Source organism: Macaca nemestrina, chromosome 6 (genome assembly GCF_043159975.1).
Source record: "Macaca nemestrina isolate mMacNem1 chromosome 6, mMacNem.hap1, whole genome shotgun sequence".
NCBI lineage: Eukaryota > Metazoa > Chordata > Mammalia > Primates > Cercopithecidae > Macaca > Macaca nemestrina.
In genome coordinates, this window is record NC_092130.1 from 107,685,445 (window position 1) to 107,712,275 (window position 26,831).

General features: G+C 36.8%; 1 long non-coding RNA gene across 2 annotated transcripts in view; it reads right to left on the bottom strand.

The window, feature by feature from the left end:
• LOC139363862 (uncharacterized) overlaps positions 1-25,177 on the bottom strand; it is a 120,467-nt gene extending 95,290 nt beyond the window's left edge. For both annotated transcript variants that reach the window (XR_011624954.1, XR_011624953.1), the window contains exon 1: positions 24,185-25,177. This is a non-coding gene — a long non-coding RNA (uncharacterized lncRNA). The remainder of the gene's footprint in view (positions 1-24,184) is intronic.
• Between the last annotated feature and the right edge of the window lie 1,654 nt (positions 25,178-26,831).

Consider the following 26,831-nt stretch of genomic DNA (forward strand, 5'->3'; position numbering starts at 1 on the left):
GCTGAGATGGGAAAGGAGAAAATGGAGAGTTGTTGATCAAGGGGTACAAAGTCTCAGAGAGGAGGAATAGGTTCTGAAAGCTGTTGCACTTTAGAGCAACTATACATAATGATGTATATTTCCAAATAACTTAGAGAGTAAATGTCAAACGTCTCACCATAAAAAATGAGAGGTAAGCCAGGTGATGGCTATGTTACTTAGCTTGAGTTAATCATTCCATATTATATACCTATGTCAAAATATCATATTGTACCCCACAAATGTATACAAGGATGATTTGTCAGTCAAAAATAACACTAATAATAAAAATATTTTTCTAAATAAAGACATTTTTAAACAAAAAAAAAGATGAGAATATTTTTTGCCAGCAGAACCATACTACAAGAAATGTTGAATGAATTTCTTCAGACTGAAAGGAAATGATCTCAGATGGAAGCATGCAATTGTAGAAAGAAACAAACAGAACTGAAAAGAGTAAATATGGAGGTAAATATGAAATAAAAATTTTTATATTATAAAAGGACTGAAGCAAAAACTAATGTTTTATGGGATTTATAGCATATATAAAAGTAAAATATATATGAAAATAGCAAAAAAAGACCAGGAGGAATTGAAAGCATCTGAAATTATTTGTAAAGTGGTAAAATTCTAATTCGAGGTAGTTTGCATTAAGTTAAGGATGCACACTTTAACATATAGCATAAGCACTAGAGGGAAATACAAAACTGTATTAATAAAAAGCCAATAAATTACATAAAATAGAATAATAAATATGCTTGAATAATCTAAAAGAAGGCATGAAAGAAACAACAAAGGAACAAAACAAAATGGGCATCAGAGAAAGCAAAATCGTAGACTTAAACCCAACCATATGAATAATTAAATGTAAAAATGAACGAAAAAGTCTAAATCACACAATTAAAAGAGGGGGGTTTAAAATTACAACTTAAAAAAAAAAGAGGGGGGTTGTGAGAATGGTTTTTAAAAAAATCCATGACTCAATATATGCTAACTACAAAGGACAAACTTTCAATATACAGACAGAAAAAAAGTAAAAAGATGAGAAAATATAAGTGACATAGGCACTAATACTAAAGAAGGATACACTATAATGATAAAAGGATCAATATATCAGGAAAACATGACAAGCCTACATGTATATGCACCTAATATCACAGTTTAAAATGTATGTTGCAAAACTCACAGAATTAAAAGGAGAAATAGACTGAACCACAGTCACAATTGGAGGTGTTTTCACATTCTCTGAGATAAAGCAAGCAGATATCAATTCTATCAATCTGTAAAATATTTGAAAAACTCTCATTAACAAACTTGACCAAATATTTACAAACAGTACTATAACAACTGGAGAATAAGCAAACTTTTCAAATATACATAGATTATTAACAATATAAACCATATGCTTTATCTTTTAGGTAATTCTTTGTATATTTCAAAGGCTTGATCCATTCAGAATATGTTCCCTAGCCATAGTGAAAATTAACTATAACTCAACATCAAAAAGATAATTAAAATTGCCAACATTTGGGGGTTATCGGGTTATCAACATATTTCTAAATAGCCCATGAGTCACAGAAGAAATCACAATGGGCATTAGGAAATATTCTGAAGCATAAATAATGAAAATATAACATATCGAAATCTGAAATGATGCTAAAGCAGTGTTTACAGAGTAAGGTACTGATTTTAAATGCTTATATTTAAAAAATGAAAGCTTTAAAGAATGATCTCCAGTGTCTAGTTAAAAAAAAAAAAAGAAAAGGATTCTTAAAGAAAGAAGGGAATTGTGGTGACAGCAGAGATGAGGCTCTCAGATCCCCTGTCAGTGTCAGCGAAGACAGATGACCTTGGCTGTCACAGATAGCCCCTGGCTGTCCAGCTCCCTTGGGTTTGTGTCAATTGCAGAGAGCCTCCACACCCACGGCTATGCCCTTCTCGGTGACTGAGCGAGGTGGAAGTATAAAATCCCAGCTATTCCAGACCAGTGCAGGACACCTCTGACAGCTAAATACGGCTACAGCTCCCTACAGTGCTGTTTAAGGTTTTTCAGGCCTCAGTCACAGTTGAACTTCTCCCTCTGACCAATGGAAGTGAAGCTTCCTCCCTTCCCCAGGAATTCATCTCTAATAAATACCCTGTACACCAAACCCCATCACAGGGTCTGCATTCAGAGGGAGACTTTCAACAAAATTACAAAAATTAAGAGCAGAAATCAATGGAAAAAGATAGATCTACATGACAGAAAATCAACAAAACTAAAAGTTTGTTCTTTGAAAGGTCAAAAACATTAATAAACATCTAGCTAGACTCATTTAGAAGAAAAGGAGAGGAAAAAAGCACTGAATAAAAGCTGTTTGTTTGACATTGATACCGTCAAAATATAGAATATGTTCATCCTCACAAGAATCACTCTTGTTGCCCCTGCACAGCCACACCCACCTCCCTCTCCTCACCCCGTCCCTAGTGCCTAGAAACCACAAACCAGTTCCCTATTCTGTAATTTTGTCTTTCCAAGAATATTATATAAACGAAATCATAGAGTATGATTTTTGTGATTAGTTTTTTTCTTCACTCAACATAATTCTCTGGAGATTCATCCAAATTGTTGCATATATTAATAGTTCATTTCTTTTTTATTGCTTAGTAGCTTCTCATGGTATGGATATACAATCCAGTTCACATAACATACCTATTGAAGGATATCTGCATTGTTTCCAGTTTTTGGCTCTTAGTAATAAGGCTGTTATGAACAATTATGGACAGAGTTTTTAAAACGTAAGTCTTACATTTTCTGCAGTAAATGCTCAAGAGTGCAATTGCTAGGTCATGTGATGGTTGCATGGTGCTGTGGGCTAAATTTTGTCTCCTCAAAATTCATATGTTGAAACCTTAACCCCTACTGCCTCAGTATGACTGTATTTGGTGATAGGAACTTTAAAGGGTAATCAATGTAAAATGAGATCATATGATAGGGTCTAATCTCATAACACCGGTGTCCTTATAAGAAGAGGATGTTAGGACACAGACAACACAGACTGGGAGTGACCATGTGAAGACACAGCAAGAAGGCAGCCGTCTGCAAGCCAACGAAGGAGGCCTCAGAGGAAACCAAATGTGCTGACACCTTGACCTTGGACTCCTAGCCTGCAGAACTGTTAGAAAATAAATTTCTGTTACTGGAGCCACCCAGTCTGTGGTATTTTGTATGGTAGCCCAAGCAAACAAATATACATGATTAGTTTTACAAGAAACTGACAAAGTGTTTTACAGAGTTGCTGTATCATTTCATATTTTCACTGGCAATGTGTAAAGGGATCCAGCATAAAGAGGATCCAGTTCTCTACATTTGGATCCAATGTGTAAAGAGGGATCCAGTTCTCTGCATCCCTCCAGCATTTGGTATTGCCAGTTTTTTTTTTTTTTTTTTTTTTTTTTTTTTTTTTTTTTTTAGCCATTCTGATAGGTATGTAAGTGATGGCTAATTGTTTTAATTTGCATTTCCCAAATGACTGATTATATTGAACATGTTTTCACATGCTGATTTTCCATCTGTATACCCTCTTCGGTGCAACATCTCCATGTCTTTTGACCACTTTCTAAATAGATTTTTTGTTTGTTCTTTACTGTGAAATGTTGAGAGTTCTTTATACATTCTAGATATTGGTTCTTTTTAGGACAGGGTCTAGAAATATTTTCTTCCTGTTTATAGCTTGTCTTTTGATTCCTTTAACAGAGTCTTTTGCAGAGCAAATATTTTTAATTTTGATGATCTCCAATTAATCAATTTTTCTTTTTATAGATCATGCTTTTAGTATTAAGTACAGGAATTTCTTACGTAGGTCCCAAAGATTTTCTTCCCCCCCTTTTTTTTTTTTTTTAATCAGACTTTAAGTGCTAGGGTACATGTGCACAATATGCAGGTTTGTTACCTATGTATACATGGGCCATGTTGGTGTGCTGCACCCATTAACTCGTCACTTACATTAGGTATATCTCCTAATGCTATCCCTCCCCACTCCGCCCACCCCACTACAGGCCCCAGTGTGTGATGTTTCCCACCCTGTGTCCAAGTGTTCTCATTATTCAATTCCCACCTATGAGTGAGAACAGGCGGTGTTTGGTTTTCTGTTCTTGGGTGAGTTTGCTGAAAATGATGGTTTCCAGCTTCATCCATGTCCCTATAAAGGACATGAACTCAACCTTTCTTATGGCTGCATAGTATTCCATGGTGTATATGTGCCACGTTTTCTTAATCCAGTCTATCATTGATGGACATTTTGGTGGGTTCCAAGCCTTTGCTATTGTGAATAGTGCTGCAATAAACATATGTGTGCATGTGTCTTTATAGCAGCATGATTTATAATCCTTTCAGTATATACCCAGTAATGGGATGGCTGGGTCAAACAGTATTTCTAGTTCTAGATCCTTGAGGAATTGCCACACTGTATCCCACAATGGTTGAACTAGTTTACAGTCCCACCAACAGTGTAAAAGTGTTCCTATTTCTCTACATCCTCTCCAGCACCTGTTGTTTCCTGACTTTTTCATGATCTCCATTCTAACTGGTGTGAGATGGTATCTCAGTGTGGTTTTGATTTGCATTTCTCTGATGGTGAGTGATGATGAGCATTTTTTCATGTGTCTGTTGGCTGCATGAATGTCTTCTTTTGAGAAATGTCTGTTCATATCCTTCATCCATTTTTTGATGGGGTTGTTTGATTTTTTCTTGTAAATTTGTTTGAGTTCTTTGTAGACTCTGGATATTAGCCCTTTGTCAGCTGAGTAGATTGCAAAAATGTTCTCCCATTCTATAGGTTGCCTGTTCACTTTGATGGTAGTTTCTTTTGCTGTGCAGAAGCTCTTTAGTTTAATTAGATCCCATTTACCAATTTTGGCTTTTGTTGCCATTGCTGTTGGTGTTTTAGACATGAAGTCCTTGCCCATGCCTATGTCCGGAATGGTATTGCCTAGGTTTTCTTCTGGGGTTTTTATGGTTTTAGGTCTAACATTTAAGTATTTAATCCATCTTGAATTAATTTTCGTATAAAGTGTAAGGAAGGGATCCAGTTTCAGCTTTCTACATATGGCTAGCCAGTATTCCCAGCACCATTTATTTAATAGGGAATCCTTTCCCCATTTCTTGTTTTTGTCAGGTTTGTCAAAGATCAGACGGTTGTAGATGTGTGGTATTATTTCTGAGGGCTCTGTTCTGTTCCATTGATCTATATCTCTGTTTCGGTACCAGTACCATACTGTTTTGGTTACTCTAGCCTTGTAATATTGTTTGAAGTCAGGTAGCGTGATGCCGCCAGCTTTGTTCTTTTGGCTTAGGATTGTCTTGGCAATGCAGGCTCTTTTTTGGTTCCATATGAACTTTAAAGAAGTTTTTTCCAATTCTGTGAAGAATGTCATTGGTAGCTTGATGGAAATGGCATTGAATTTATAAATTACCTTGGGAAGTATGTTCATTTTCACAATATTGATTCTTCCTATCCATGAGCATGGAATCTTATTCCATTTGTTTGTGTCCTCTTTTATTTTGTTGAGCAGTGGTTTGTAGTTCTCCTTGAAGAGGTCCTTCATATCCCTTGTAAGTTGGATTCCTAGGTATTTTATTTTCTTTGAAGCAACTGTGAATAGGTATTCACTCATGATTCAGCTCTCTGTTTATCTGTTCTTGGTGTATAAGAATGCTTGTGATTTTTGCACATTGAGTTTGGATCCTGAGACTTTGCTGAAGTTGCTTATCAGCTTAAGGAGATTTTAGACTCAGATGATGGGGTTTTCTAAATATACAATCATGTCATCTGCAAACAGGGACAATTTGACTTCTTCTTTTCCTAATTGAATACTCTTTATTTCTTTCTCCTGCCTGATTGCCCTGCCCAGAACTTCCAAGACTATGTTGAATAGGAGTGTTGAGAGAGGGTATCCCTGTCTTGTGCCAGTTTTCAAAGGGAACACTTACAGTTTCTGCCCATTCAGTATGATATTGGCTGTGGGTTTGTCATAAATAGCTCTTATTATTTTGAGATACGTCCCACGAATACCTAATTTATTGATGGTTTTTAGCATGAAGGGCTGTTGAATTTTGTCAAAGGCCTTTTCTGCATCTATTGAGATAATCATGTGATTTTTGTCTTTGGTTCTGTTTATATGCTGGGTTACGTTTATTGATATGCATATGTTGAACCAGCCTTGCATCCCAGGAATGAAGCCCACTTGATCATGGTGGATAAGCTTTTTATGTGCTGCTGAATTCAGTTTGCCAGTATTCTATTGAGGATTTTTGCATCGATGTTCATCAGGGATATTGGTCTAAAATTCTCTTTTTGTGTTTGTGTCTCTGCCAGACTTTGGTATCAGGATGATGCTGGCCTCATAAAATGAGTTAGGGAGGATTCCCTCTTTTTCTATTGATTGAAATAGTTTCAGAAGGAATGGTACCAGCTCCTCCTTGTACCTCTGGTAAAATTCAGCTGTGAATCCATCTGGTCCTTGACTTTTTTTGGTTGGTAGGCTATTAATTATTGCCTCCATTTCAGAGCCTGCTATTGGTCTATTCAGGGATTCAACATCTTCCTGGTTTACTCTTGGGAGGGTGTATGTGTCCAGGAATTTATCCATTTCTTCTACATTTTCTAGTTTATTTGCGTAGAGGTGTTTATAGTATTCTCTGATGGTAGTTTGTATTTCTGTGGGGATCATGATATCCCCTTTATCATTTTTCATTGCGTCTATTTGATTCTTCTCTCTTTTCTTCTTTATTAGTCTTGCTAGCGGTCTATCAATTTTGTTGATCTTTTCAAAAAACCAGCTCCTGGATTTATTGATTTTTGGAAGGGATTTTTGTGTCTCTATCTCCTTCAGTTCTGCTCTGATCTTAGTTATTTCTTGCCTTCTGCTAGCTTTTGAATGTGTTTGCTCTTGCGTCTCTAGTTCTTTCAATTGTGATCTTATGGTGTAAATTTTAGATCTTTCCTGCTTTCTCTTGTGGGCATTTAGTGTTTTATATTTTACTTTTAACTATACAATCTATTTTGAGTTAATTTTTATATAAAGTATAGAGTTTAGGTCAAGGATCATTTTTCGAAAAGGTTACTCTTCCTCCATGGAATTAGATTTTCAGATTTTCAATGGGAAGTGTGACTCAAAAGGCTAAGAATAATTGTTTTACATAGAAGAGCTTCCAGGAAGCTTCCTAGACTTTATTAAGGTAACATAAACACACTTGAGTCTCTTAAATAACTTCATGATCTGCCTTAAAACAATGTACATGAGGCCTCTTCTGTCCTCTTTAGCTGAAGATGCAGAAGAATGCAATAAGCATGTTCTTAGATTCAAAATTTTCCTTAGTTATGCTTATTGGTTCATGACACTCTTTCTCTGCTCTGAGTAGTAATTATGTTTCTCAGGGAATAAAGCTTGGTTGAATTGTCTGAATTCCTGTGTTAAACCTCTTGTCTATCTGAACTCAAGGAATCATTCCAATGATTTAAACCCAAACCGGCTCTTTTGAATTCAGTCTCTTGTCTGCTGGACCAACAATACTCCTAAATTGGATTCCCAGCATCTCTTAGCCATTTCTGTTACTTGGTTCACCCACATCCTTTTATAAAGTCATGGGTTCCTCCATGGTTGATCTTCTTTGCCCTGAAATCAGTATAATTATGTCACTTAACAGAGGGAAAAGGAGTGAACTCCATATTTGATCACAGAACCTAGATGGAGGTCTTCATTACCTCTGTATACTACATGTTTCTCTTCTCTCTGGGCACATGGAAGAATCGTGATGCCTTACCTTTTGGAGTGTAGCTAACTATGTGAATTGCTTTGAACAATAAAACATAAGCTGAAGTGAGGTGTGCCATTTCCTGGTAGAAGCCATTAAGAACTCATGTGCTTCACTCTTGCTCCTCTGTATAGATCAGTGATGTTCTGGATAGTAGAGGTTCCATCAGCCTGCAAGCCTAAATGAAAACAGTATGAAACAGAACGTGTTCCATGATTAAGAGTAAAACCCTGTTGTTTTAAACCGTGAAGATTTCAGTTTTTGATATTTGTTTGTCACTACTGCATAATTTTGTCTTTCCTTATTGATATAATCCCAGTAGTATTATATGCATTTAATTATAATAATTCATTAAATGGAAATCCACGTTTGAAATCTAAATACTTTTGTAAGTCTATGCATACAAATGAATTTGCTAATTAAAAAAAAGATTATTGTGACACCATGTTCCTGAATTAAAGTTTTAAAAACACAGTTTCAACATGTAGATCAGCAACAGCATTTCATGGAATAGGATACATGCACATCCAAATTCATTTCTGGCTCCAAGCAGACTTAATATTTTTTGAATAGCTGTGATCCACAAAAGGGAGATGAAGTGATTATACAGCAAAATGCTGAGCAGAAATAGCTAAGCAGATATTTCAACTGTTTGACAACAGCTTAACAACAAATAATTTAGCAAAAGTTTGTGCCAGCTGAGCAAGGTGCTGGATGTATAATGTGAAGAAAACATGGCCCTAAGCACACTAGCCTTTGGAGGAGGCAGATACTAAAGTGATTATGACAGCAGGGACATGTCCAGGGTTCAGCCAAAGCTCAAAGAAGAGGGAAATATCACAATATCCAATTTTATTTTCAATGGGAGAAACCCATTTTTACTCACTTTCCCATCAGAAAGTTATGCTCTTGATTAAGCAGAGCAAAATTTAATTCCTCTCTTCTCAATAGTATACCTTGAACACAGAAGTCAGCCAGAGAACACAGTGTACTCAGGTTAAAGAGCCAGAAAAGTGCAAGGTCCCACAGCAAAGACACGAAGTTCTTCCTCACTAGCAAGTAATTAGAGATGGCCTTTTTGAAGAGTTCTTTGAAAGTGGCAAAATCTCCATAGCTGCTGTTGATGCCTGGACTTGTTTAAAGTGAACTTTGGGCAAGTGTATAGGCACAGGCAGATTTTCCATGGCTTTAGGGACCTCATCGGTGAACACTATGGGGTTCATACAGGACAATCAGCATATCTAACATAGGCAAAGTACAGCACCCAGTCTGGGAATGTGACAGAGCCTGCTTTTATTTAGACACAGCAGACTGGGGTTTTTCAATGATTCTTTAGTGAGGAGGGAATATATAATAATGTGTGCATACATATAATTATACCACGTAGTTATGCTTAAATTTGCAGTCAGATCTAGAATTTCGGTTTGTCATAAAATAATCCTACTTCTGTATTCATACAAATTGAAGAACCATTCCAGGAAATGTTAGAGGTGGCTTGGGTTGAACTGACCTGAATATTATGCACAGTGATCAAAATGAGTTAAGCAGCCTCCCATACAAAACGGTACCCTGACAAGGCGGTTTCTGCATGCTACCCTTGCATATTTCTTCTATGGTAGATGATGAAGAAAAAAATCGTGCAATTAGGAGATGAATTTCAAAAATGAAAGAGAAAGTATCTTTCAGTAAAATCTATAAAAATCAAGCCATAATATTCTTCTTCCTCACCATCATGCACCAAGTCATAATTTTCTCTTTGTTTTCCAAAACACAACAACTTAAAGACATGCACTTTAAGAAGGTCTAGATACTGCAACCCAGAAATCCCCACCTCTAGGAATCTAGTCCTGGGAAATCAGCAAAGACATGCATGGAGATTTAGGAGCAAAACTGCTAATTGCAGAATTTACAATATTAGGGATATAGTAAAATTTTTCAAGCTTATAAATATTAATAAGAAAAAAACATTAATTAAGTTACCTTTTTTAAAATTAGGAAATAAATGGCCTATAAGATCTAAGTAGTAATCCCCTCATTGATGAATGCAAAGCTATGATCAGCTCAACTCAAATTCCCAGTAAACCTCTGGCCTCTAGCTAGTTCTTGATAGAATGCACTGTGCTGAAACCATTTAATCCTGGATCTCAAAGTGTAAGCCTAGATTACCTTGGAGTTCACCTTTTACCCTGCTCCCCCTTCTGAAAGTGAACACCTCTCAAAAGCTGAGAATTTCAGAAGTTGAATCATTATCATGATTCTTTTCCCTTATGCCTGCCTCTAAAGAAGGGACACAAGATATACTTTGCAAAATCAGACTTTGAACCAAAGCTTGGTTATCACACTGGCAACTAATCTTAGTGGGTGATTTCCCTGTCAGCAACCAAATCATCAGGTAAGTATTTTATTAAGTGAAAATTATGTGATTAACAATATACCGGGGCTGCAAGGATACAGAGGTTGTGTATGTAAAATATGGGCCTTGTTTTTACAGTGCTTGCTCTCCTGCTGACTAATCAACATCAGCATAAATGAACCAGGAGGAAATGGTTCAGAGCAAAATGGAAGGAATGGCTAAGTCAGTGGGTAGCAGCGAGGTGCCATTGACAGTGGGGAAATCTCAGTATTGACCACACTGACCGGGAAGGGTTTCATAGAAGAAGCAAACTCAAACCAGTTTTTGAAGGATAAATGGGATTTGTATAAGGAAATCATAATGTTCCAGGAGAACATAACAATATGAATGAAAGAATGGCATTAGGAATAAGCTTGTTTCCGTTTCAGGGGACCTGACAGAAGGGAATGATGAAAAATGAAGGTGGGAGAGTGCTTGGAAAGAAAATAGAAACAGTCCTTTTGGACAAAAAACAAACAAACAAACAAACAAAACAGTTTCTTTTTCGAGTGTGTGTGATATTTTTCCTGAAACTGTCCATGATTAACTAATCATGTCAGTAAATCTAGATTTAAACATTGTATTTGTGAATAATCTGTATATTTGACTCTGTATATCAAAAAGTAACAAAAATAGGGCCTTCTCCATCAAAAGAGGGTTATTGCCAAAGCTCAGGTGCTCAAATCTTAACTGCTAGATGTATTCTGAATCTTCCTCAGTCCTCCCCAATAATAACGGTGACCATGCTGGGTACTCACATCCTCTCCCTCCACTCAGCATTCCGAATGCCCAGCCCAAATCCCATCAACAAAAGTCCTTTTACCTCTGTTTCTCAAATACCCTACCTCTCCCCTGCTCAGCTCCTCCATGCCATTCCTTTTCTTCATACTAGTGAATATTAATGAATATCCAGTATATTTGTTCAATTATTCCATACAGTTGTTCCTTGGTATCTGCAGGGAATTGCTTCCAACATCCCCATAGGTAGCAAAACCCTCAGATGCTCAGTCCCTTGTATAAGATGGCATAATATTGGCATAAAAATGGCATATAACCTATGCTCATCCTGCCATACACTTGAAATCATCTCTGGATTACTTATAATACTGAGTACAATGTAAGTAAATGGTGTTATACTGTATTGTTTATTACTTGTATTATTTTTTCTTGTTTTTTTTTTCCAAATATTTTTCATCTATGATTGGTTGAAAACCTGCAGATACAGAGGGGCATGTGTATGTATTTAGTACTACATTTCAGTTACCAGCCATATTTTGAATTCCCCTGAGGTGTGCCTGAAGAGAGAGACAGAGAGAGGGAATGGATAAATAAACCAGATGGGTGAACATGGCCAGGTAGATTTTGGACGCTCCAAGATTCAATCTCTGCCCTCAAGGGGTTGACTATCCAAGCAGGAGCCAGTTATACAAGTCATTATAATATACAACTGCTTCAAGCAGAGATCTACAATGCATAGTCAAGTAGAGGAGAAGGAGCACCCACATCTGCTGGGGGAAGATGGAGAAGGCTTCTCAGAAGCATTTGAGGTGAAAAAGAAAGAATCGGTAGGAATTCTTTGCAGGCTCAAGGAGGCATTCCAGACAGAATGACAACATGTGGAAAGACGCAGATGCATAGTCACGTATAACATGGTTGAGAAACTATGGAGGAACTTAAGAGCAGAGGGGAGAGAGATGGTAGATGAAGACCGGTAGGTAAGCAGAGGTCACTTCATGAGGGGTCAGGAGGAAAAAGTCATAATAATTGAATGCGCTATAGAAAAACAAAAAACATTAAATTTGATCAAAATGTAATGCATGCTCCTCTTTTCTTTTTGAAGAATCTATTTTATTTATTTTTCACATTTATTGAATTTTAGTTTGGTTTAACACTTCGTACAAAATAGTGGCCAGATAAAAATAATATGTAAAATGTAGGTAAAATATAAATAATTGCAACACAAATAACACCCACTTACTTACTTGGTTTAAGGGAAGGAATGTTACAGTTGTCTGTAAAGCCCCTCCCATGTCCATTTCCTTAACTTCCTGCTCAGAAATAACCATTAAACAGCTGAGCCAAGATTGGAACACAGACCCTCCTGATGCTTAAGCCATGTTATTTTCACTCCCTGCCTCCTTGTGGACACATAACTGACTCTTTCCTTCCCATCCTAATCTCATTCCCTGAATATAAAGATAAATCCTTTAAAAAAATTTTTAACAGGAAGGGATGTCCAATTTTATATTCTAACATCTATATTTTACACTAGCAAAGCTGAGACACAGGCAAGTTAAATGAGTTGCCTAACACTTTCTTGCTAGTCAGTGGCAAATTCAAAACTAGCACTGAGAACCTCAAATTTTGATTCTAGTTTGAATCACAAAACCCTAATTTTACCCTATGTATTAGTCTGTTCTCAAAGTGCTATAAAGAACTACCTGAGACTGGGTAATTTATAAAGAAAAGAGTTTTAATTGATTCACAGTTCCACAGACTACAGAGGAGGCATGGCTGGGGAGGCCTCAGGAAACTTATCGTCATAGTGGAAGGGCAAAGGGGAAGCAAGTACCTTCTTCACATGGTGGAGCAGGAGGAAGAGAGAGTGAAAGGGGAAGTGCTACACACTATTAAGCAATCAGGTCTCATGAGAACTCATTATCATGAGAACAGCAAGGGGAAAATTCTCCCCCATGATCCAATCACCCCCCACTATTTTCCTCCTGCAACACTGGGGATTACAATTCAACAGGAGATTTGGGCAGGGACACAGAGCCAAACCATATCACCCTAGTATTGTCATTATTCCACTTTGAATGAAGTGGTGATCCCATTTATGACAGCCTCACTTCCTTGGAATTTGGAAGTTGGAATAATGAGGAGACTGCAAGAAGGCAATCCTAGAGTAAAAAGCACTGTCATTGTTATTCCTGTTTTTGTGTAACCATACTAGAGTTATAATAAATTATATTATATGTATCTTCTCTATTGCGGCTGTAGTATTTACTTTGAAGGCTTGGAGGTACAGAGTTCTTTAATGTTTAACGGACTAATTATCTATAGTCTGAGCCAAGAGGCGTGTCCAATTAAAGTCTGAGTCACTAGGAGCTTCCATTTAAAATTTAAGAATCTTGTTGGCTCTAGATCAAGAATGCCATTTTAAGGAACACTAAAATGAGAAAAATTAAAACTTATCTTTTGCACTCTCAAAATAATACAAAAATTAATACAAAAATTTAAATATTAAGCAAGTGCCATGGGGCTCTGCTCATGCATACTGGGCACAAGCCTTAGACGTGTTTGAATCTTGTTGGCGGAGGTCTATTTACAGGCTTATTAGGGAAGGTGGCTTTTTAAAGGTTTTTCATCCTAGGTATGAAAGCCAGTACTATTACTATTCAGCCAGTAACATCCAGGCTTCAAATGATTAGCTATTCTTTCCTCATCTGTGTCTCATCTGTTTGTCCTTTAGAATAAAACAACTCTAAGACAAGAACAGACATCTAAAGGCCATTTAATTATTGAGTGTTAGAATGGGAAGGGACTTCAAAGACTGCTTAATCTAACTCTCTGTTTACAAATGAGGAAACTGAGACCCAGAAAATAGCCATCGAAGGTCATGGGAAAGTGGGACTTGGAACATGGTTCATTGTTCATCCTACTACATCAGTCATTTTATCAGCCAACAGTAAGGATTGCACTTCATAATCAAAATGTCTGTCCTTGCATGGAGATGTCTGTCTGTGAACATCTCCATGAGTCCATCAGTGAATGCAGCCCTTGACTTCTCTCTTTGATTCTATGCCTTTGCTCAGAAATGGCCAGACATCTTTGCTTCATCACAGGACTCTTCTTCATCTGGAAGAGTTCCCCAGAAGCCCACAGAGATACATCAAGGCTTCCAAAACAAGCCCATTAGGTCATCAATCTCCTGGGATCCTTGAGTAAGGGAGAGGTAGAATGGTAATTTTGTCATGAAATATACTTGGGAAAAACTAGTGGATTTGCCTCTGAAAGCCTCTCAATAGGCTGTCTAACTTTGTTTAACCCAGAGTATCCCCAAATTATGGGACCATTTTTCTCTTCCTTCCTTGTTCTTTGCATACACCCAGTATTATCCCACAGCTTTAATCCATGGAACACACCTGTGAATCTGCACCATGGAATTTCTTCCGCCTACCAGTTGCTTCAATTCAGCTTTCCAAAAAGGGCCATATTCTTCTTAGGTGCACAGATAAGCAGAACTTCATTGCTAATGGGTGGATTCAATGCTTCATTGGTGGTGATCAAGAATATCAGTTACTGTGAAATGTGACAAATCAATGATACTTAAGGAGCATCTGATAAGCATCTAATAGAAGACTTTCTGCTAAGTTTCCTTGTGACAAGCTACAAACATCAGATCCTCATTCCCACTCCTAAAAATGTCTGTTCTTGCATGGAGATGTCTGTCTGTGAACATCTCCATGAGTCCATCAGTGAATGCAGCCCTTGACTCCTAAAAACAAATCACTTCAAACTCCATGCCAACATTTTTGTTTTTTTAAGCAAAAAATACACATTGCTCACACTGAATCATATATTATGCCAAAAATAATTCAACTGATACTTACAATGATCAGTATTTTTTGGTGAATTAAAGTCCTTTCTCATTACCTATCTCCTTTCTGAAGGCAGTTCATTCATTCATTCATTCATTCATTCAGATTTACTCAACAAATATTTATTTAGCACCTACTATATGCTAGTTACTATCCTAGGGGCTGTGAATATGGCTGGGAATGAAACACAAAAATGCCTAGAGTCTAGGCTTACATTCTGGCAGTGGAGACAATCAATCAATAAGCAAGCAGATTAACAAATGTAAACATATAATGATTTTGTGTAGATATATAATATTTATACAATCCCAGGTGAAATAAACTAAGGTAGGAAAAGGTAATAGGGAATACAATGGGGGATAATGTTTAAAATGAGGTGGTCAAGAAAGGTGCCATTCATGCATTCTTAAAAAAAACAGAGATTTCCTCTATCTTCTATCTCATCCTAAGTGAGGTTCCCTAGACTTCTCTGGGAGAAAAGGGCTTAGGTTTAGGGTTAGGATTAGGGTTATGAGAAAGATGACTGCCTTTCTCTGTGACCCGCCTCTCAGCACTTCCTTAGCCTTGCTCTAGTAGCTTCCGTTTTCTGTTCTATTGTGGGTGATGCAGTTGTGGTGATGTTGTGGCAGGTCCCGGTCAGACAGCATATGGAGCGTTGCATGTGTCCCTTCAGCAGGGGCTCAGTTGAATGTGTCACGTGAGATCCCATTGGCATTGCACACTGACTTTCTGCCCCAGGGTTTCCCAGAGTGTGGGAGACCTGCCCTGGTAGTGCTGAAGTTGATTTGGGTGTTACCCTAATGCTTATAAGAGATTCAGGAATTGCACCTTAAATAACATTGCCACTGCTCTTTTAGTTCTCCTTCACTCTTTCTTATGCTTTCCAGGGGAAAGTCTCAGGTTACTGATAGTCTCTAACACTCCTCTGAAACCTAATTCTCTTGAACATGGAAAGAGCAGAACTGGGTCAGAACCTTAAGTGGTAACAATGACCAGCCTGAATCTAACAACATTGATTTATTTTTGTATTTAATTTTGCTTAAAATAAATTTAAGCTAATGTGAGGCAATTTAAATAAAATATTCAGTAAATATCTGTACATGCGATTTTAGCTGTTGTTAAATGATGAAGGTGGAGCCTGTGTGGCTGAAGTTCGGAAAACACTATGCTTGATGCACAGAAGCTGATGGCAAAATTTCCATTTCCTTCTTGCTGCTAGATTCCAATATCACTAGATAGTGGGTTGCTCAAAAAGCCACAGTTACTGGTGATTTTTATCTTTGTCTTATAGATGGAAATTTTTGCCTGTGTCTAAATACTTTCCAGATGATATTATCCTATCAATAACCAATATGTGATCTGAGTCCCCATTGAATCTGCAAGTTCCCCTTAATCCCTTAAAAAAATCTTCTGCATGTGAATTGGAGAAAAATAAGCAGCCACCATGAACACACTGCATTCCCCTGATTACCTGATGACTGATCCAAGGATTTCTTTGATGCTTATAATTGGAGTGTAAAGAGCCTCCATAGTGACCAAAGGATGTTACTGTAATTTTTATTTACCTAAAGGCTGGAATTCTAATAAAAATTCTGGCATCTGTCATTACTATCCCGGAAGGGGTTGAAAAGAATATTTTAGGTAGGTCAACTTTGTCAGCTGAACCAGTCTCTCAATGCATCCCTCAATCCCTTGTGTCTCATGTCCACAGATGGAATACAAGATGTACTGATGTTGAAATAGTGTTAAAAATAAACTATCTCCCCATAAGTTTAAGCATAGTTAAAAGTAATGCTCATGTAACACCTAGACTTTGCTATTCAACCTTTTGCCCTCCATAATCACCCCATCAACCTACCAGCTGAAAGAGGGGCTGGACAGCCTGAAACAGATATTTTTAGCACAAATAATCTTGTTATAAATCAGTCAACACGACAAGAGAACGAACATTTCATTCCTCCACTTGCTCTTTCTCTCTCTCTCTCACACACACATACACACAACACACATACACACTCAACCTTTGCTTTTCTTAGAATTTGATTCTGCATGTGAATTTATCTTTTTCTTCAAAGTTCTTGCATTTTCATATTATCTTAAGACTTTGGATTATTTTTTTCCAATAAACCAGTGATGCCAGATGATTCTTACCCAGTTCAATTCTTAACCACTTTGTTCCTGGGAAAATACAATATTAAATTCAGCTTTATAAAAGCTGCCCATCCTCTAAAAGTAGCTGCGTATACCCAATGGTTATTATTAAAGTCATTTCAAATAACTCCCTCTAGAGATTGGCTATAGATAATTGATAATGGTATTTTAATAGTCCTAGAGAAAAATTAGGCAAAATTGGTTGAGTCTATGAATCTTTCTAATATATTCCCAGTGAAGCCATGGTGGGTTAAATTTCTATCCAAACAGTAAATCCACTGAAGCAGTGAGTTATAAACTGACATTTAAGAAGCAAAGAGTGAGTTATTCACCTGATCTCTATGTCCTCTGCCTTCTCCTCACAGCAAGGCCAGGCAGGGTACAGAGTGATGAATACCAAGGCCAACGGCTACAAGAGCTCACAGCAAAAAGAGCTTACCTTTTTACTTCTGAGTACACATGGGTTAGGGCTGGCTCATTTTTAATTTTTAAGTGTGTGTGTGTGTGTGTGTGTGTGTGTGTGTGTGTGTGTGTGCTGGCCCTGCAGCTCATCCCCAGGACACAATCCAAACAGAAAAACTATAGAGTTTTCAGACTAGCTCCACATGGGGTGTCTACAAAGGCCTACAGTGCACCTTGGATGGCTTTCAAGTTTTTTCAAAGCCATCTGGAGTCTTTTAAAGTTGTCATTGTTTAAGGAACCTGCAGAGAGGGGAGAGAGCATTTTGGATCTCAGGAGAAAAGGAAGAAATAAGATTTGAGGTAGCCAACAGATGTGGAAAACCTAGGAACTGTTCGAAGTATCTTGGCTATTACCTGCCTTTCTCCTGCTGACTCGGCTGTCCTCCCCTCAAGTTTCTCTCCCTTCTCGAATACTATCTGCCTCTATCAAGGAGGAGAAAAAGTGGCAGTCTTTTTCACTAGGGTCTTCTCATTGCCTATAATTTCCTTTCCTGGGGTCTTCTCATTCCCTATAATTCTATTTTATCATTTAAATCTACACAACAGCTGTTTCTCCTTTATATTTCTCCAAACATCATGGGCATAAATGGCCAAACATAGTTCTGAATTTACAACCGGATAACTTTTATTCTTCCAAGTCTCTAATTCTGGCAACATCGCTATTTTAATAATGGTACTTTCTCTGCCTCTTATTTCTGGTACATTTATGGCTTCACTTTCAATCCTTTCGTCCAAGGAGCTCTCTGTCTGCCTCTTTTTCATTTCCCACTTGCACAAAGCTCTGCATTTGAGCCTCACTGTTCCTCTCCCTTCATTTAATGGTGCAGCATCCATCCTCCATATTTATTATTTCCCTCTTCCTGCATCTCATCTGCCACTGTCATGATGCTAGCTTTTTTTTTTTTTTTTTTGCTTTACCCACATAAACTATAATTTCCTGGTTTTCTCTTTTTAGCTTTAATAAATTTCCTTATCTATCTGATCCCTTGTTAGTTGAACAAATTTCATCATCTACCTTAGAAAAATGAAATTTTTATGAAGCAAGATTTGATTTTAACTGAATTTCCCTTGAAAAGCACAAAATAAAAGCACAATTCAAAGAAAGGTTGACCTAACTTGACCCAACAATGTTCCTCAGTGAACTCAAATAAGGGCAATTTACTGTGCAAGCATAGATTCGAGAACATACCCTGTTGGTATCATAGAAACCTCATAAGTACTATTTGGGAGTAAAAGGTACAGGCAGTTCAAATTCATTTCTATTTAGATAGCACAGTCTTAATCAGTGAAGGCTAAAAATAGACTGCCCTGGTTCCTGGAAAGGATTGACTTCAATTTCTCTTTCCAAGGAAATGGAAATGAGAAGTCAAAGGGTCTTAGCCTCCTGGAACACTCAAAAAAAAAATTAAAAACATATTTTCTCTGCCAGTATTTCTGAAACATAAGAAGGTTGGTGTATACATTTAGGTTATGAAAAAGTTTTTCTATGCAATATATAACTAAGAGAAATACTTAGTACCTGCCATAGAATGAAATATATTTATGAGCTTTGAACTCTTACAGAAAAATGTCAAAGTCCTAAGTTTGGAATGCAGTCTTTTAAAATGTCAAGTTTTACTGTGAAAGGTTAATTATCTTATCCTTTTTGTCTTGAGAGTTATTAAAAGTATGTAGTAATCTGTTTCTCTCTCTCTCTCTCTCTCTCTCTCTCTCTCTCTGCAATGTATTTATTGTGATTATTAGAACGATCAATTTGGCCACAAGATTGTAAATTGATGATCCTAAACAAGATCATCTGCATGAATAGATCAATAGCAAACATTTGATAATGTTCTGTTTCCTAGTCCTCAACCAGTTTCAGTTATCACGTGTCATTTCTCTCTGTTTGGACATAAAAAGTTTAGAAAATTAAATTTCTGAATATGCCAGAGTTACGTGGAGATGCGAGTTCAGAGTACTGTTGGAAGTCATTTCAGGTAATCTGGTACAGTGATGCTTGAAGATGAAGAAAGCTCCGTAAAAATTGGTTATGCTCAATCCCCTCCACCTTAGGCCTGAATAAATCATCTAGAGTAACCACCCACATGGTCCTGTTTTCACTTAATGATTACCCCATGCCACTGTGGCCATGTAGAATTTGTCTACAATTTTTCAGAACACTCAGAGTCCTAACTGGATGCTATAAAATCCATATATATGCTACATTTATTTTTCCCATTCATATGCAATGTCCTTGTGGGGAAGAAGTTATCTTCATAATTATCAAGTCTTAGCAACAATAAATACCTATGCTCATAAGGTTCAACAAATTTGCCTAAGAATGGGGAGAGGTATTTTATATTTTGTTATACTGATACTTCATTGAGTCGGTTTTCTCCTGGGGGCTAAATTACTTCTTGGAAGTAAACTCAGAGCAATGGAAGAATTGATTTAACTTTTCTAGGCTACTTAGGGCTAGATTATTATTAAATTAAAAGTCTCTTTTAGGGAACAAACTTGTACTTTTCTATCAATTAACAGCATTTGTTCATAAGTTCAAAATACAAAAAACTTTTGAACCTATCTCTGCATATAATAGGGAGAGTAATAGGTGAATTATGTTTATCTCTAAGGAAAAGAAAAGGGATAAGGAGATAAGTTGTCTAATATACTATTTTTAAAGGTAACAGAAATAAAATACAACATTGCTGGCAGGAAAAGAATTACATCTCACCTGTTCTCTGTGCTTTGCTAACTTTTTGAAGACAACATGATTTGTGGAGATAAAAGTGAGATGATGCCTTTGGCTGGGTTTTTCAAGGACAAAAGAAGTAGTTCTAGGGTACTCAGTATGCAAGCACCTGCCTTATAATTCTGCTGTGCAAATGTCAACATCTTGACACAGTTTTTTGGTAGAGGTCAAAAAGGCAACACGTAAGTCTTAATTAACATGTAAAAATCATGGTGATTTAACTATGTAGGAAAAAAATGGCTACTTCTGGAAATCTTTCTGTTGCAAATTTCTGGAAAATGAGAAATTGTTTCTATCTGGAATGATCTTTAACGAGATAAAACATGAATTGAGAAGATGAAATACAGGATCCCCAAATTCAAGGAATAATGTTTTTTGTATTTATTTATTTATTGGTAAATTACTGTCAAAGAATGAGTCAATCATAGAAAAGCAAAAGTGTGAAAGACTGTCCAACTTAGCATTTGAAACAATACATTTAACTGAGCGATGCTACAAAAAATATCTTTATCTTTTCTATTGCCAAAAAGTATTTAGGGTAGAATACATACACGATGTGTTCTAAGCCAAGTGAAACAAAATGTTCAGGAAAAAGGATCTGAAAGAAATATGTTAAACTTCAGAAAATGTTGGCCTTTCAGTGGTAGGATGACCAGTCACTTTTTTCTATTTTTCCATACTTTTTAGTATCTACATGTTTTCTATATGAGGCATTTATAACTTTTATAGTCACAAAGTAAAAGGAGGAAGGGAACATACACTCACTTATATACCAAATATCTATGGAGCACCATACTTGATGATAGAATAGAAAGAACACATTTCTAAATTAAGTTCCAGAACCAGCTATCTCAGAATCTTCCTGGAAGCTTGTATCTGGATTTCCACCCTAGACCAAGTTAATTCTTATCTTCTGGAGCTGGGCTCAGGAAGCTGCATGTCTGATAATGACCTGAGGAATTTTTGCTCATTAGTTTGAGAAACTCTGCTATTGGGACACATTGGAGGAACACAATTGGAGAATGTCCAGGCCTGACCGATCTGAAAGCCTTCCATGAGTTGAGACTTAGAGGAGGAGAAATAGTTTGACAGATAGGAAAGAGGCACAGGAAAAGAAAGACAAAATAACACTATTCTAGCTCAGTGGTTCTCAATTCTGGCAGCCTAGTATAATTACCTGGAACTTTCATCCTTAAGGTTGTGGTTCTTGTACCACCAGCAGCATTGGCATCAGCTGGGAGCTTGTTAATAATGCAGATCCTCAAGCCACAGCACAAGACCTGTCAAATCCTAATCTGCATGTTAATACAATTCCTGGATGATCTGCATTCCTGTTAAATTTAGAGAACCACTTTTGAGGAGCACCCTAGATCAAAGCTTCTGAAATGGACACCTTTCATTAACTTGACCTTCACCTGAATTTTTCACCTGTCTTCACTCCTGAGTTTGTATGCTGATGTATATTTTACATGATAATATTTTCATCATAAATTTAATCCTCAATCAATATTGCATTCAGGGCCAGGCACAGTGGCTTGCGCCTGTAATCCCAGCACTTTGGGAGGCAGATCACGAGGACAGGAGATCAAGACCATCCTGGCTAACACAGTGAAACCCCGTCTCTACTAAAAATACAAAAAATTAGCCGGGGGTGGTAGCATGTGCCTGTAATCCCAGCTACTCAGGAGGCTGAGGCAGGAGAATTGCTTGAATCCCGGAGGTGGAGGTTGCAGTGAGCCGAGATCGTGCCACTGCACTCCAGCCTGGGTGACAGAGCAAGACGTCTCAAAAAAAAAAAAAAAAAATTGCATTCAGTAGACTTTGTTTGTTTACTTTGAATAGTGCTTATACTCACCATAATCTTACCATTTAAACAATTATATAGGATAGTAAATGAAAGCATCTTTTATTTCAAGGTAATTGGTACTGACAATTTGGTGTTCAGCATTCCCGCTATTTCTCTGAGTTTATAGACATTTACGTCAAGATACATCTTTTCATGTTGATATTTTGCACACATTATTCCCCATTCTTAAAGATGTTCTCTCACCATTCACTCAAGTGTCAACGCATGCTCCAGGTCTCATATTAAAAGCCATTTCCTCAGAAAAAAAGATTCCAATGTCCTCCAAACTAGGCCAGATTCCCTGGCATATTAAGAATCAAGAGTGTCTTGTTATTTCAACTAGCAGGTGTTTATAGTAAGTGTTCGTTCAATAATTATTTAATTTTATGTTGCAAAAGACATCATTCAACATACATCTGATAAACCAATTTTGTTAATTATATTATCCAGCCCCTTTATCTCTTTGCATTTTGTTTGACTTTCAGGTACCCCATCAAAGACAGTTAAAATCTTCACTATAGTTGGGTTTCATTGTGTTCAGCAACTTCTCCTTTATTTCTAACAATGTTCCTTGCCTTGCAAAGCTTACATTCTAATCAGGTAGTCAGTCAATACAACAAGCAAGCAAATATATAAAAATGTATTTGTTAGTGGAAAGTATATTTTCATCATAAATTTAATCCTCAGTCAATATAGAAATATAACCTTCCTAGTGTTTGGTAATAATTTCTACCTTAAATCTTTTTTATGCTAGTATAACAATTTCTACTTTTTGTTAGCATGTCCCTAATACAACTCTGCCCTTCCTTGTACTTTTAATGTTTTTGTTTTATTTTATTTTGGGAGTCTGTGTCTTTCAATAGGAATTTCATTCACTTTTATTACTTCAATTGATATTTAGATTTATTTGTGTTTTAAATGTACAGTTGGTTTTATATTATTGACTTATTTGGGGGGAAATGGGAACCTGTAAGGAAAACATAGATTAATATAGCCCGTAAATGATATTATGAGTGAAGAAATAGGATGTCAAGGAGCCAAGAGAAAAGCATTTTGTCAAAAGGTGAACGTATGATCAACAAGCTCGAAAAGCTACAAAGAAATCAAGCAAAATAATGATTGACTTTTACAACTTGTAAGTCAACAATGGCTTTACATTTTCAGCAAATTGAGGAAAGAATGAAAATTAAAATCAAAGGCAAATAATATACATTATCTTCTTTAGGAGGTCTTGCTGAACCTGTGGAACCTGATAGTTCCACTCTGTTCATTTCCTTTCTCCCTCCCTCTGTCCTACACACACTCACACACACGTTGCAATTACCAACAATTGTATTAAGAGGAATCTGGGCATACAACAAATATTCCTTCTCAGTAAAACATCTATGGCTGTGCTAATCAGCTGAGTTAATCATCCAGAACAGCTTTTACTGCACACACCACTGTCATCTGACCAGTAAATATTGATCCCTGCAGTTATCGGCCTGTGTAGTTGTGTCGCCTACTCCCAGGAGTTGAGTTGCCAGACTCAGATGTGTTTATTCCAGATTTTACACAGTACATCCTGAGACTTTTTATTTTCTTTTACAGTCATAAATTTTTCTGTGTTCTTGTTTGCATCTTTGCTATAGGAATGTAGCCTTTGAGAGAAAACCTTTCTTAAAAAGACACTCAGTGTAATTCTTTGATTGGAGGCAAACACTAAATTAAACTTAAATTCAACTGACTACAAAGTGAAGAAAAAGGTCAGCAAGTAGGTATTTGCTAAGTGGTTTCTCCTTTTAATTGTTCTGATTACTTTTGAAAGAGCAGCAACATTTACTACTTGGAAATTGCATTATCTAAAGTTGCCTGCCAATCTGCAGTCTTGCGGGCCAAGCTAAGTTTGAAGCATCGGAGATGAGAATCCTGATGATTTGAATTCAGATCCAAATTGTGTTCCTTTCTAGTTGAGTAAACTTGGGAACATCCCTCCATTTCCTGGACTTCGATTTCTTAATTTCTCTACTACAAGGCAGAAATAGCTTCTGCAGTATTATTATTGGATTAACTGAGAGAGTGTGGTATGCTTGTTTACTGTAAACAAATGAGTATTGTATGTTACTAAGAAAGGCAGTAAGGTGTAATGGAAACAGCACAGATGTAGAACCAATCAGACCTGTATTCAGATCTCTACTTTATCACTTACCATCTGTACAAACCTGAGCACAATAACCTCTGTGCGCTTCGGCTTTCTCAAATCTGTAAAACAGGAAAAACACTAACTAACCTAAGATTTGCTAAGAATTCAAAATCATATATGTAAAATAATAATATCTAACATATAGAAGATGCTCAATATATATTACATATTTGAAACTTCATTATTACTGCTACAACTGAGAACATCCAAATTATTTTGAGTAAAAAAACAATTTGTATAAGGAAATATTTTTTGTCTACAAGTTAGCTGGAGAACAAGAGAAGTAAAAACAAGGATGAGATATTTTAGGGACAGAAAGCATCCACATCCAGTCTAATGTCCTGGCTCATTTTCTAGAACATTTCATTTAATTCAGCTTTCCTGAATTTTTTTACCAGACTTCTCATAGTTCTTTGGAAGGGAAGAAGATATTATGTAACAAAGATGGGAGTTGCCACAAATATTATTAACTCCAAGGATCCCAAAGACCCTTTTCTCCTCATGTTTCTGTTTGGTTATAAGCAAATCATGAAAGCACATGGTGTTAAAATATACACGAAGGGTTTTTTTTTTCTAATTTTCTTTTCATATATTTAAATTATAAACCTAAATACATTGAAACCCCCAAGTGAAGCCATTTTCTAGTCATTGTAACATGAAGTCATATTATATTCCCAGAAGTCACTCTTCTTTACTGACACTTGCCCTAGTATATTCCATTCACCACCTAGATTGGTTTTAGGATAGAAAAGTGGAGACAGTAGATGTTCGCAGTGCTTGGAATAAATTTCACAAGTCAACACAATGACCAAGAAAAACATGTTTTCATTCAGTTATTAAGACCCATCCTTAATTTCAATCCATAACGTCTGCTCATCTCAGACCATCTCAAGTCAAGAACCTCCTCTATCTTCTCTAAAGCATCTTAACTCTAAAATGCACTGAGGTAGAACCTTCTCTCTTCATAATTCTAAAATTACAATCATATGTTTGATGCTAAATACTGCCTGGATCTCTTATTCCAAATTAAATTAATTCTCAAAGGCAACTCTAAATTAGTGATAACCATATGCTCTCATTTCAGGAACAGGCACACAAAGCTATTTCTAGGATGCTATTTTATTATGTAATCATCAGTAATATCATTTCTACAGTTTTCTCCTATACTATACTGACCACAGGAAAATCTAGGTTAGTAAGCATGACATCATATATAACTCCTGGACAAATTATATCAGTAACACCTGCAGATCATATATAAAAACTCCAGGACAGAAGCCAGAAAGGGGCCTTGGAGCAGAGCCAAACTCCAGTCTCAGAGGCTGCATTTAGCGCAAGTGAAGCAGTATTGAGCTGAGTTTGTGTGTCATGGATTGGCCCCAGAGGGCACTGCCATACCATCAGTCACCATCATTGTTATGTGGCGGTGACTCCTGGCATGACCATGGGAGTTGGGAGAAAAGGATAAATTCCCAAGTCACTGGGAAGTTATTAGTAGCTCTGCTTATTAAACTAGTTTACTTTCTTCTCTCTTAATGCTATATCATACACCTCAAATATTATAGCTACTTCTATAAAAATGAGAAAGGCTTGTCTCAAATAGAGGGAAAAAACATATAGAAGCCCTTTATATAAAGGCAAAATGCAAATAGACAGCCAAGACTAAGAAACCAAACCATGCAGGCAGGAGAAAAAGCAGTGCTCAGAAAGAGACGCCTCTACTGGAAGAAAAGTATGACGGCCCTAGAGATGATTACCTGTTAGATTCTAATAAGAAATGCCATTCTCAGATACAGCAAAAATTGACCCATATTGGTATTTTGTCTCACTCAGTGGCTGTAAGCAGCTTCTTTCCTGAAAGGCGTGGTCGCTGTTTTTGCCAGCAACTTTAATTAGAAAACCAAAAGAGCTAGGAGTATACCTAGGCCTCCATATCCTCCTTATCCTCCTTTTATAATATGTACCGAGTTATCCTAGAAAATTCTAATGGATTCCCAGAGAGAACTGCAGCTGGTGAGACAGTCCTTTTACTGTCCATATACTGCCCTCCCAGTTGGAGGAAGACTTTGTCCTGGAAAGGAGGGATTCTCAATGCTTTAGCTGATAATGGTTTTGAAAATGGAATACGGAACATCTCATTCACAGAAATAAAAAGAAAGTAGAAGTGCAAAGCATCTTCCATTTATCATTATCAGAGAACATCAGGGATCATAGTTCCATGATTCCTATTATAATCATCTTTTGAGTTTTGTTATCTCCCCTTTGTGTTACTTTCATTTTATTATACTCTCTTTCCCATTACAAACCTAAAAATACAAAGGGAGGATAAATAGGGCATAGAAGATTTTTAGGGCAGTGAAAATACTTCGTATGATTATGATAATGGTGGATACATGTCATAAATTTGTCCAAACCTACAGAATAGACAATATCAAGAGTGAGCCCTAATGTAAACTGTGGACTTGGGTTAATAATGATTTATCAATGCAGGTTCATCAATCCTAACAAGTCTACCACTCTGGTAGGGGATGTTGATAATAAGGGAGCCTGTGCACGTGTGGAAGCAGGGAATGGGATCTCACTGTACCTTACTGTCAATTTTGCTGTAAACCTAAAATTTCCCTAAAAAAAAAAAAAAAAAAGAAAGAAGTCT